Source organism: Lycorma delicatula, chromosome 3 (genome assembly GCF_047948215.1).
Source record: "Lycorma delicatula isolate Av1 chromosome 3, ASM4794821v1, whole genome shotgun sequence".
Taxonomy (NCBI): domain Eukaryota; kingdom Metazoa; phylum Arthropoda; class Insecta; order Hemiptera; family Fulgoridae; genus Lycorma; species Lycorma delicatula.
In genome coordinates, this window is record NC_134457.1 from 203273598 (window position 1) to 203286555 (window position 12958).

At 28.8% G+C, this 12958-nt stretch overlaps 1 protein-coding gene across 1 annotated transcript in view; it reads left to right on the forward strand.

The window, feature by feature from the left end:
- LOC142321290 (uncharacterized) overlaps window positions 1–12958 on the forward strand; it is a 108278-nt gene that overhangs the window by 62616 nt on the left and 32704 nt on the right. The gene's annotated exons all lie outside the window — the stretch shown is intronic.

Genomic DNA, 12958 nt, shown 5'->3' on the forward strand with positions numbered 1-12958 from the left:
ATATATATTAATGCCTATCGTCACATACATTATGACAGGATCCTAAATGCAATCAGCATTAGATTTTGTCGAAATAAGGTCCTACATCAATTAGCAAAATTGACCCTATCAGCCCAAATGGATGCACCTTATAGTAGTAGTACCGGTTCTCAAAAACAGGGTAAAAAATTCAATTACTGTTCCCTTAAAACCCCTACACCATTACTGAGTCCTTTTATTTTGATTAATGAATTAGTATTCTAGTGAAAATTGTAAATCTATAAATGAATCTTATATATCAAAATTTGTACCCAAATGGCAAACAGAAGTTCAGCAACTTCTGTTGCTGAACATATTCTGAGTTACTGATTATACATTTCAATAATATGTCTTCACTTGGCCATGCAACTGTAGTAACATCATTTCAGTAGTACTTACGCCATTAAACTACATAATTTTGCCGGCCTCATCTGCAAGTACCAACGTTCAAGCATAGTACTTAGAAGAAAATTTTGAGGAAAGGAATCTAAAAATAAAGCCGGTAATGAAGGTCATTTCATTTTTTCTGGATAAACCAGAACGTTTTTCAATTCAATCACCTTAAGTTCTACTTTATCTTTATGATAAAATAATTCCTTTTTATTGAAAAGCATAGCCAAAATTATGAGTTCTTTATTTAAAACTAATTATTTCTAGACTTTTTAAACATAAAGTACTTGTTTGATTATATTTCAATATCTTAATTCTAATTTTTAAAGCAAACATGGTCTACCAAATAAAACATTAACCAAAATTTTTAGTATATTAGCATTAGATTTATTATCGAAATTTTAAAAACTGGAGACACATGCGTGTGGGAGGGCTTTTTTAATGATTAAAATATTCACTAAAATTGATTTTAAATATAATCGCAACTTTAAAAAACGTTTTTCCATTTTTTTTTTAATTTAGGAGCTCCCCCGCTAGGGGAGAGGTAATAAGCTATTTTAGTCACTTTAAATAATCTTTTTTATAAAAAAAGGGTGATCACTTATTTTGAAAATAAATTAGGAGACAAATTTCTGTTTTGAAAAAGCGTGGTGAATGCATGAATAGTGTTAAATATATAAATAATAATAGTATAAATATTAAATAAATCAAGAAAAATACTTGACGGGATGTGTTATATATATATATATATATATATATATATATAAACTTTAAATTTTATATCTGGGGCATATATATATGCCCAGATATAAAATTTTAAGGGTTAAAAATCTAAATTTTATGAACTTTTCATTTTAAAAAATGTTTACATGTGATTTATTACACGTACAAGAAAGTCATCTAGTGTCCTCATCAGATTTTTATAGTAGTTACTGTGAAACTTTAATGCGCTCCAATAAAAAATAGAAATGCTAATTGAAAACTGTTTTGCACATAAGGTTACATTTTTATTCAGGATTCTTTAAAACAATCATTCATAAATACATCATTCTTATTTATTGAATAAAATGAATTTGAAGTTACGGAAGGTGTTAAACAATAACCCTATTTTAAAGATTAAGGGGTAGCGTCGCCGCCTGTCTGTCAAGTTGTCATACTTGCCAGAGGCGGCGCTAGCTAGCGACGACCCTCGATACGTTTTGAGCATTAAAAATATAAAATTGCAAAAAGATTGCTTTTTTCTTTCATTTTTAGGCTCCCATGCCAATGCGGAAGCATTTAGATAAAATTAAATTACAAGAAAATACCGCCTAAGTTATGATATTAAAAAAGAACTTTATTAAGATTGTTTAAAAATACAAAGGTAAGTTAATTAAAAATAAATAAAATTGTAATTTTTTATTGGGAGTGAAAATATTTTGTTAATTTTTTTTTTCAAAAACTACTAAGAAGATTAAAAAATTAAGATCTTTGCATTTAAAATGCAATAGATAATTTGTGAGATGGATTTTAATTTAAAATAAATGTTTAAAAATCGTTTTTTTAAATTTAAAAAAATTGTATTTCGGCCGAAATACCCTACTCCTATTTTTTGAAAAACTTTAATTCCTTCTTTCACCCCAAAGGTAGTGCCTCTTTACCTACTTTGAAGAAAATCGGTCAACGGGGTCCAAAATTATAAGACAGGCCAATACACACAAACATCTCTGTCAAAATAAATTTTTTAGACTTGGAGAACCGGATTAATTTTTTTCATAGATTATTTACAATTTATTTAAATTATTATTTTGTTAAAATTTTTTAATGTCTCCTACAAAACTTAAACAATTTTTAAACAATTAAACAATTTTTTAGATTTTTTTACCTATATTTTTTTTCCTGTTATTGCTGTAGCAGCATATATTGCTATAACCAGGAAAGTAAAAATCAATTTTAGCTTTCTTCTTGACATTATTAGTTTTCCTTTTTGTTCATTTACGATTAAGTAAATTAAGTATTATACAAACTTTTAATAATTAATAATAAAAAATTAATTGGTCCTTTTCATCTTTGGAAAATTTTTATTTAGTTTTTAATGCTACGCAAAAGAATTTTTTTTATTGTGTTTCTTGTCAAGGTATTTTTAAGTATTTACTTTGTCGATTATTTAATTTCTGTTATGTTATAATTGTAACAAATAAACACTTTTACAGTATTTTATTACATACTATATTTATTATTCCATTATTCAAAATCTACCCGTACAAAAATTCCCAAACTAGCTGATTATTTGCAAACTACAATTACTTCGATTGATGAACACTAAATAAATTTTTCCTGAATTTCCTGTGGTTCGATTAAAATAAAATAATGACAAAGTTGAATCTGGTTTTTTCATAAATATACTCAAAAATATGTTTATAAAAATTCTTATTGGTAAAATGTTCTCATGCTTCTATTTATTATGTTGTAATATAGGAAATAAATAATACATAACATACTGATTTTTATAAAATAGTTATTAAGAAATTGTAAATGTTCATTGCATTTGCGGATTGTAATTTTTACTTCCTTGTACGATATAAAGAAAGTATTGTGATCGCGAAAAATTTCGGTATTCAGATTTCAATGGAAATATCCATTTTTACCACCCCTGAATTCATTTTGACTATATTCAACGTGACTACGTATTTTGCGTAACTCAAAACCCATTAGTTGCAGGATGTTAAAATGTCGGATTTAGGACTGTTGTAATATCTAGTTTTACATCTCCCCTTTGTATTGCAATCGACTGGACTGGCAAAAAACCCCAAAATCCACGAAATTTGAATTTTGGACTTTTTTTTAACTGCAGTAATAAGCCCTCATTGAGAGCTTCTCAACGATATATAAGTGGTATTTATTTTCATTGGTTCCAGAATTGTAGCCAAGTAAAATTTTAATTAATGAAATATTTAGATCTTACAAAGGGAAGGCTCATCTGTTCGAATCCGACTTTATATACATTTTTTTTTTTTTTTTTTAATTTAAATATATTGATTTATTAATAATTATTAACCTCTGACTGTAAAAAAAATGTTTACCAAGAAATAATAATTCAATAATAACAATACAAAAAGAAATATGAAATAAAATTTTATGAAATTTTCTTTTTTATTTTTATTTTTTAAATGTGTATGTATAATTTAATAGGCGTACAAGGAAGTTATGCGGTGTTCACATCAGACTTTTTACTTTTCATGGTTGTTTTAAAACTTTAATAATTCTCAGATTAATTTTTGTGTTGGATTTATGATTTTATTTTTAAATATTTATCATGCATTAAACATTTTTCATCAATGCAATATTGAAATAAACTATTTATGTTAGTATTATGAAATATTTAGATCTTACAAGGGGAAGTCTCATCTGTTCGAATCCGACTTTATATACAATTTTTTTTTTTTTTTTTTTAATTTAAATATATTGATTTATTAATAATTATTAACCTCTGACTCTAAAAAAAAAATGTTTAAAAAAATGCAATATTGAAATAAACTATTTATGTTAGTATATGTATTTATCAATTGTTGTATTAAAAAATTTTAAACTCAGAATAGCAAAACAGTAGATAGTAAAGAGTAAAGGTTTTTTATTAAATGTAATAAAGAATTTATATTTATTCTGTTCGTTTATTCCCAACTCAGGTTTTTTTTTTTTTTAGTATTGGTAGATTTTCATTCTGATAAAATTTTCCACATCGAGACAAACGATGTCTTCAACTCTGCTTACCTCGCTTTTAAATTTTATACCAGTTTATATCTTTAAAAGATAGAAATGTTATACAATATTTTCTCATGGTGTATTCTGTCTTATATCTAAAATTTAATGCCTGCTATTTCCTCAAAATAATATTAAGTATTCCTAAATTGTTACAAAAAATGAATGAAAAAATGTCGTTTTGATCAAATTTCCATTTTTGTCCTAGAATGTTTCTGCCCCAATTGTTTTTATTAGGGAATGATAATATACCTTTTGTAAAATGTATTTTTTCTCTAAAGTTACTGCAATCTTTTTCATATTTTAATTTTTTTCAGGTGTAAGCGCATTACCCCAGAGAGCAGTTATTTGAAAATGACTTATACAAACCAATTTTTTATATTAGCCCACAAAATTAAAATAGCATTTAAAAATGTACTTGGTTTGGAATATTTAAGAGATTTTAGAGGAAATTCAAAACACTGTTGAGGGGTAATAAGTACTGATTAAAATAAACGAAAGAAAACGTTTGTGGAGTTACTGTTCAAAATTTAGGCTAAAAATTTGAAATCTAAAGGCAAGATTTTTTTTTCGTTAATTAAATTAGTACTTTTTAGATTTATTAAACGATGTACAAATTTTCGATCTCGTACTATTAATCTTCTCTTTTCTCAACCTCATACATAACGCAATACGTTAAAAAGATGATTTTCAAGACCAAACTTAGATTTCAGAAGATTTACCCACAATGATATAGTTTGAAAAATCAATTGACCAATAGATTTTTTATAAATTATATCTATCACTAATGTAATTAGTATTAGATATAGTACGTACGTATGTATCTCGCATAACTCAAAAACGATTAACCGTAGGATGTTGAAATTTTGGATTTAGGACTGTTGTAACATATAGTTGTTTTTTGATTGCAATCGACTGGATCAAAAGTCTACAAATAAGCCCAAAATCCAAACATAAATTGGATTTTGGAGTTTTTATTAACTGCAGTAATAAGCTCTCATTGAGAGGTTTTCAACGATATATCATAAGTGGTACTTATTTTCATTGGTTTCAGAGTTATAGCCAAATAACATTTTTATTTATGAAATATTTGGATCTTACAAGAGGAAGGCATATCGGTTTGAATTCAACTTCATATGCATATATATTTTTTTCATTCAAATATATTGATGTATTAATAATTATTAGCTCTGATTGTAAACAAAATTTTACAATAGATAATAATAACAATAAAAAAAATAAAAAAATATTCGAAGTTATTAATAAAATAAAATTTTATATACCTTTAAAAATGTGTATATGTAATTTAATAGGCGTACAAGTAAGTCATGTGGTGTCCACATCAGATTTTTTCAGGATACAATAAGTTAGTGTGCGATATGAAATTTAATGTTACTTTTACTTTTTATTTTGCAGTCGGATGCATGTGTAGACTATATGAAATGGTGCCTCCACTTTGTTAAGACCAACAGGCACCCGAATTCAACATAAAATGTAAAAGTAATATTAAATTTCACACTGCAGACTAACATACTGCATCCTGGAAAAAATTCTTCTAAGACAAGAAGAAAAATTTGTTTAACGATTTTTTTGTTCGTTTTTCACAATTATTCTAGGTACAGAGTGTCCCATATAAAACGCAACCCAACCTTATATGGGTAGGTATTGAAATAATAAAAAGGCATGTGTAAACGTAAATGTAATTTTTATTATTACCATCCATTACCTTACATTTTGAGTAAATGTTGGAAGTGGCCGCCATCTTCTGGAATACAAGCTTCAATTTTTTTACAGCGTTTCTCGCAATTTTTTCTTGCAAGTTTGTGGCTGGATATTTAATACAGCTTGTTCAATATTGACTTTCAATTGTTCAAGTGTTCGTGGTTTGTTGATGTAGGCTTTTTCTTTGAAGTAACCCCGTAGAAAAAAATCCGCCGCAGTCAAATCTGGAGATCTTGGTGGCCACAAGCCTCGACCGATAACACGATTACCAAAGAATTCCTCAACGAAATCAGAAGTTGAACCTGCGTAGTGCGATGTCGCACCGTCATGTTGTAGCCAGCAGTGTCTGTCTTCCTCTTCCAAGAGTGCGATGAACTGAAATAAAATATCCTGATATCGTTCTGCATTAATGGTGTACTCGAAAAAAATAGGACCGATTATTTTCTTCCGCGATAACTCGCACCACACGCCCGACTTCTGCGGGTGTAATTGTTTTTCGTGATAAACGTGGGGATTTTCAGCGCTCCAAATTCTACTTTCTACTTTCATCTGTGAAAAATAACGAATCCATAACATTAATTCCCTCACGCAGAAATCGACGGAACCGTTGACAATATTGTAGCCGTTTTTCTTTGTCGGGCTCAAGAAGTCGATGAACCGTTTGAATGCGATAAGGTCGTAATTGTAATCGTTTGGTCGCCCGATGAACAGTCGATTTAGACAAATTAATTTCAGCAGACAAACGTCTGATCGATTTATTTAGCGAGGCGAGTAATCGGTCTTTGATTTCAGTGACTGTATCTGTATTCAACACTGACGAAGATCTTTTGTGTTCCTTGTTATTAACAGAACCGGTCTCTCTAAATTTTGCGACTAACCTTAATACTGATGTTTTGTTAGGTGCTGGTTTATCTGGGTACTTACGGCGAAAAAAATTTTGCACTGCAACCACTGATTTCGTACTGAAGTACGACTCGACAATGTAAACACGTTCATCTAGCGAAAACACCATCTTGTTTCTAGCAATACACTGAACGTTATGATTGCATTGTTGTTACTATCGGTAGTGTTCTACTGCGTCGCCGCGATATTCAGATGCTGGACGAGTCCATTTCAGTAACGAGTAGGGAAGTAAGCTTGACTTTTGAAATTTCATGGATGAGTGATTGATGGGTTGCGTTTTATATGGGACACCTGTAGATGTGTACAATTAATAATCGGGATTTTGTTTTTTAATAATTACTTTATTACAAATATTTTCAGTTATTTCAGTTGTTTTATAGATATCTTCAATAAAATGAATGGAAAAAATATTTATTTTCGTTTAATTCGCAGTTACATTCCAGAAATTACCTTTACATATTATATTTTGTGTAGTATACAAAATGGAACAAAACAAATTATTTCAAAAAGTTAATAAATCTAGTTAAGCTATTATTATTATCTACTTATGAAAATTCCGAAAGTCTCCAGATACCTTATATAACTTTATCGATTCCGGGGCCCGTAGGCAGCCGCGACCCTTGTTCGTGACGAGTGAGTAAGGTGTACTCTAGTACAGACTCAGGCCGATCATACCTGGAACGTGTGGTTAAGTGAAACCCAACCACCAAAGAACACCGGTATCCACAATCTAGTATTCAAATCGAATAAAGCAGTTGCTTTTATTAGAATTCGAACCTTCGACTTCGAAATCAGCTGATTTACGATAACGAGTTTTACCACTAGACCAACCCGGCGAGTTAAGCTATATGTTAATATCATACTGATATATGATAATATTTATCAGATAAATAATGATAAAATCAAACTGCTTAAATTTTAAGTAAATTATTTTCAAAATTTTGATTTATTGTAGGATTACACTAACTAAACCGCCATTCAGATTCGATAGGGTAGATTTTATGAGCTTATATTGATTTCCTGTACACAATCGCTAAAACTGCATTCTGAATTTTAAATCGACTTTTTACAGAATTGTAAAACAAGATGTGTTCGAAGTTTATAGCGTTTTGTCTTTCCTAAAGTAAGTAATAAATTTATTTAAAATTTAAAACATTCCGACTGTTAAACTAACCTCTGCATACAACTATGTATTTTACAATTGTATCTCGTCAATCGGCATTCCTCAACGAGAGTCTGTGCATCTCATTTAAATTTCTTTTCTTAATTTTTCATTCCAACAATACTCTACGTGAAAGCTTTCTTCTATAAAGTTAAAGATTTCAACAAACACATCAAATTTTGAAAATTTTTTAAGTTATTTTAATTAAAACAAGAAACGTTTTTCCTCATCTATAAAAATTAGGATCTAATTCCAACTGTGCATTCATGGTATCTTAAATCGTTTTCATAATAAAAAACAGTAATTCCATTTTATTTATAGGCTTCTATAAGCTGTAATAAAATTAAGCATCTGATTTTTTTTAATTATCAGCAATAAAATTGAGGTAATGTGAGATACTAACCTGTCGTTTTTATCTAGAAGCTAGGCAACATAATTTAAATTAATTTGATTTTTTTTTTTTGTAATAGAATTTCTATGATAATCAGTCGCAGGGTAATAGAATGCAGTAAATTTTGTAGCGTTTTCTACATGTTTTCATTGAAGTAATTTTTTCACATTGTACAATTTTGAATCTGGAACTATCTGTGTATGCAATGGTAACGTAAATTGTCTACAAAAAAAGAAAAAAAGACGCAGTTTTAATTCTGCATAATTTACGGACATTGATGAAATTTTACCGGCCTTAGAATATTTATCGAGTGTAATTTATAAGTGTGACAATATGATGTATGATGTAATTCTAACCAGCGAATCAGCGTTTGGAATTTTTTTTACGACAAAACACGATTTAAACTTTGATTTTTCTGTAAACACCCTGTTATTATTTGTTCTGCAAAAATTGACAGAATTCAAAAACTTGAAATATGTTTGGATATATTTTTGTAATTTGTATGAAATAAAAAAAATCCCTTTCGGCACGCCGGAAGGCAGAGGTAGATTTCACCGGTGCTAAGTAGGCGACAAAAAAGATTTCCACCTTAAAGTTACGAAAAACTTCAAATTTACTTAATACGACAATGGTTGCATGTGAAAAAAGGTTCACAAACCCCTTGTTGTTTATACAACAAGCCCCATCTTTTTACAGTTCCAGCAACATTTTGGTCATCCCTTGCCCTAAGCGGTACACATACACGCCATGATGATGGCTGCGTACACACACCCATCATCATGCACACTCTCAGGTACTTACCACATACTTCACAGAACTTACTTATACGGAACTTACTTTTCCGTTGATATCTGAAAACCGAAATTTTCCGCGATCACAATACTTCCTTTACTTCGTACAAGGAAGTAAAACTGAACTTTGAAATAGATACTACTAAAAATCGTAATATTTTACTTATCTAGTGGAGAAAGTAGAGCTGAAATTGTGGTTTTTCTAAAATAAGTTAAAATTAAGTATATTGGCTTAAGCTGCAATTTCTTCTTTTTTTTTAATAAAGTAAGACCGTTTTATAATGATACTGATGAAAACACGTAATTATCAAAATTACATCCTGTGTAATATTGCATCAATCTATTATAGTATTATTTGAATGTTTTTTGTCAGCAAGAGATTTTTCAGTTTTAAAAAACTCTACGCTGAAAAAAATTGATAGCCTAGCGGTGGTAATAAGTTGAAGATAGGTAAAATATTTTAAACTTTCTGATGATTTATTCGTTTAAACACTCTAATTGCTCGGGAAACTTCCGAGATTAATTAAAAATTTAATTTTTAGAGTAAAGTCATACGTAACGTAATTTCTTCTGATTTTGTAGACTATAAAAGATTTTTTTTGTTTTAAAAATAATGTTACCTAAATACAAGATAGTTTTAATAAACATAAAAAAAGGATTTCTCGAGTAATAGTTCCTAGTTTGTTTTTAGCACTCAAGTTGAACCATAAATAAGGGTGAAAAACCATAAAACGAGATATTTTTAAGAATAATACACCATTAAACTAGAGAAATTTTGTACGTCATGTTGGCAACGATTCAGTTGCAAAATGCGATAGTAACAATGTCGTGTTATAGTTGTACGTATGTTGGCTACATTACATGCATTTTACCTAACAACCGCGGAAAACGACACCCAATGGCAATTTTTATATTTTTTATCTTCCTTCGTAAATTTACTACACTAACTTCATTAATATTTTACATTTTATTCCGGAAAACAAACGTAAAAGTTTTTTTTGTTGTTTTTTTTAAGTTAAATCGGTTAAGGAATTTATCTTTTTTTTTATTAATATTCTTATTAGTTCATTTTAACTACATTTCTTTATAAAATGTTGCGATCAGTAGCGAGTGATTGCTAACGGCAATCTATAAACTCAATTTCAGACAACAAATATACGAAATCGACTCTTTGGCAACTCTCTAGACATAGGCAAAACACTTTTTAAAATATTTATTTGTTAATGATGTAACGATAGAATAACACGCTCACCTACGGTTCCCGAGACAACAGTAACATCTACTAAGGAGCGTGTAACAACCGATTCGACTGGAATAATCTGCGCTGTTACTAGAAGCCAGAACATTTTAATCGGCGTGATAGCTAAAATGTTAGTATGTTTGTACTTGTTTTCCAGTTTCTACGAGGCGATTTGCAAAGGTTCATTCTATTTTTGTACTTAGGTTTATACATAATCATTGTATCCGTGGCCCAAAATATGCATCCAGTTTGCTCAATGTAGGATACAAATTCAGCTGTTGTGCACTACACTAAATAAACTTACTGGTGAAACAATTTATAAAACTTAATTTATAAAACTGAAGCAGTTTATTTAAAGATAATAAAAATGAAATGTGTGTAAAATTTTGGTAACTTTTTTTTTACAGATAGATTTCGAATTTTTTTGAATTTTCTACAGACCTCCGTGACGGATGTTAATGTTCTGCCAATCATACTCATACTGTAGGACTAAGTCGAATCCTAGTCAAGATAGCATTTTTTGCAAGCAGTAGTTTCATTTAAAAGAAAAAAAAGATTGGATAAAATAGCCGTAAATAGGCGTAGGTCTGTAGGTACTGAAGAGAATACTTACATATATTTATACATATTTCCGATTCAGAAACTAAGGACGAACGTTACCTTTTCGTATAATTTTTTGTCTAATTTCCGTTTTCTTCTTAAATTCTAACTTTTAGAAAGGTGTAATTTTTATGATGGATAGATATATCGCTTTTATCCTCACCACTTTTAATTGTGGGTGAGTAAATTTCAAACATATCACTATAAATATTTTTGTTCATAAATATACATCATGTTTGCTTTATTTTTACAGTGTAATATTTGCTGTTTATATAAAAATAAATAACAGGCTAATACTACATTCCAAACTTCACCACTATAAAGCGTTATTAGTTCATCATTTTTGACGTGAAACTTCTTTAAAATCATATCGAAACATACTGGTACCAGAACAGAAATTTGTAGCATAACGAAAAGGTCTATATCGTCCTGCCTTAATAACTCATTTAGAATAAATTTAACTGGATCGCTGAAAAATTTTTACAAGCATAGTTCAGTATTGGTACTAGAAATAAATTAAAGAAAAAAGACCACATACATACATACATACATACGCGCACGCGCGCGCGCACACACACACACACACACACACACACACACACACACACACACACACACACACACACACACACACATATATATATATATATATATATATATATATATATATATATATATATATATATATAATGAAGGTCTGAAGGAGTTGCTTATTAAATACTGTATAGAATCCCATGTCAGAATTCATGATTTTCTTTTTCTTTTTCTTTCATAATAAAATAATTTATTTACTCTTGATAAAAACGTGGATATTTTCGTTGTCGGCTTTTCTTTACTTTTTAACATCCTCCTTGTTTATATTTGTTGATGAACTATTGTTCATCAGTAAATTTTATTTGAAATTTGTTCTTCTTATACGCTACATTGTAATTTTTTAAGAATTCTCTTAGGCTATAGTCACGTTTGCCTGAATAGTTTTATTTTTAAATATGAAATCAGCAAGGACGGCACTGAGTATTAGTTTTATTTATATAAATAAGAAAAAACTATACATACTTTAATATTTTTAAAACAATAAAAATAATTCCTGAATTACAGGTTGTAATTACAGGTTTACGTAATAAGTAAAATATATAGGACATATCTTTGTTGCCTGTTCAGAGATTAAAAATAAATTTATTATACTGAATAGCATTATTTGAAGATTAGAAAAATATAGAATTAATTTAACTTTAAAAAAAAAAAAAAGTTAAAAATCCCAAAAAAATAAAAAGAAAGAATACTTTTACACTTTTTTAAATTTCAATTTTTTAGTCTGTGACAATTTAAGTTTTAATAAGTTGGTAACTAATATTAAATTGGCGCTGATTTCTAAAACTGAAAACTTCAACACTGTGTTATCTTACAGTTGTTTCTTTATCATCATATACTGTAGCTGGTATATTTCTCTATGTCCCTTTAAATTCAGTTCAGTCGTATCAGTTTTCATAAAAGTTATCGAACAATTGTTATCAACTGCGTGAGTGATGCAACTGATTTAAAAACAAACATATAGGTAAGTTACGTACATTAATTTTCCAAATTGAAGAACGAAAGTCTTTTGTCTGTTAAGTATCAAATAAGAGGGTTTATATTTCTTTTGAAGATTGGTTTGTACACTTGAAACTTGGATGTTGAAATTTAGGATGGAAATTTTTTTAGTTTATTAAATTTCAAGCCTAATAGAGATTTAATCCTTCAAATAAGAGGCTGAAACATAACTGCTTTGGCACTTCGACAGATAGTAACCTTTAATTAATCTTTAAATCGGTAATTTCAATGTAAACACCTTATTCTGTTCTCTAACACTGATCAACAATGTTTTTATTAAATGAGAGTTAATAACTTATTCTTATAGTATTTTTCAAGCTGATTTCATATGCGAAATCAGTATTTTTCTATCAGGCTTAGTTTATTTATAACTACCATTCTTATATTTAGGTAGTATCTTGTATGAACTCCAT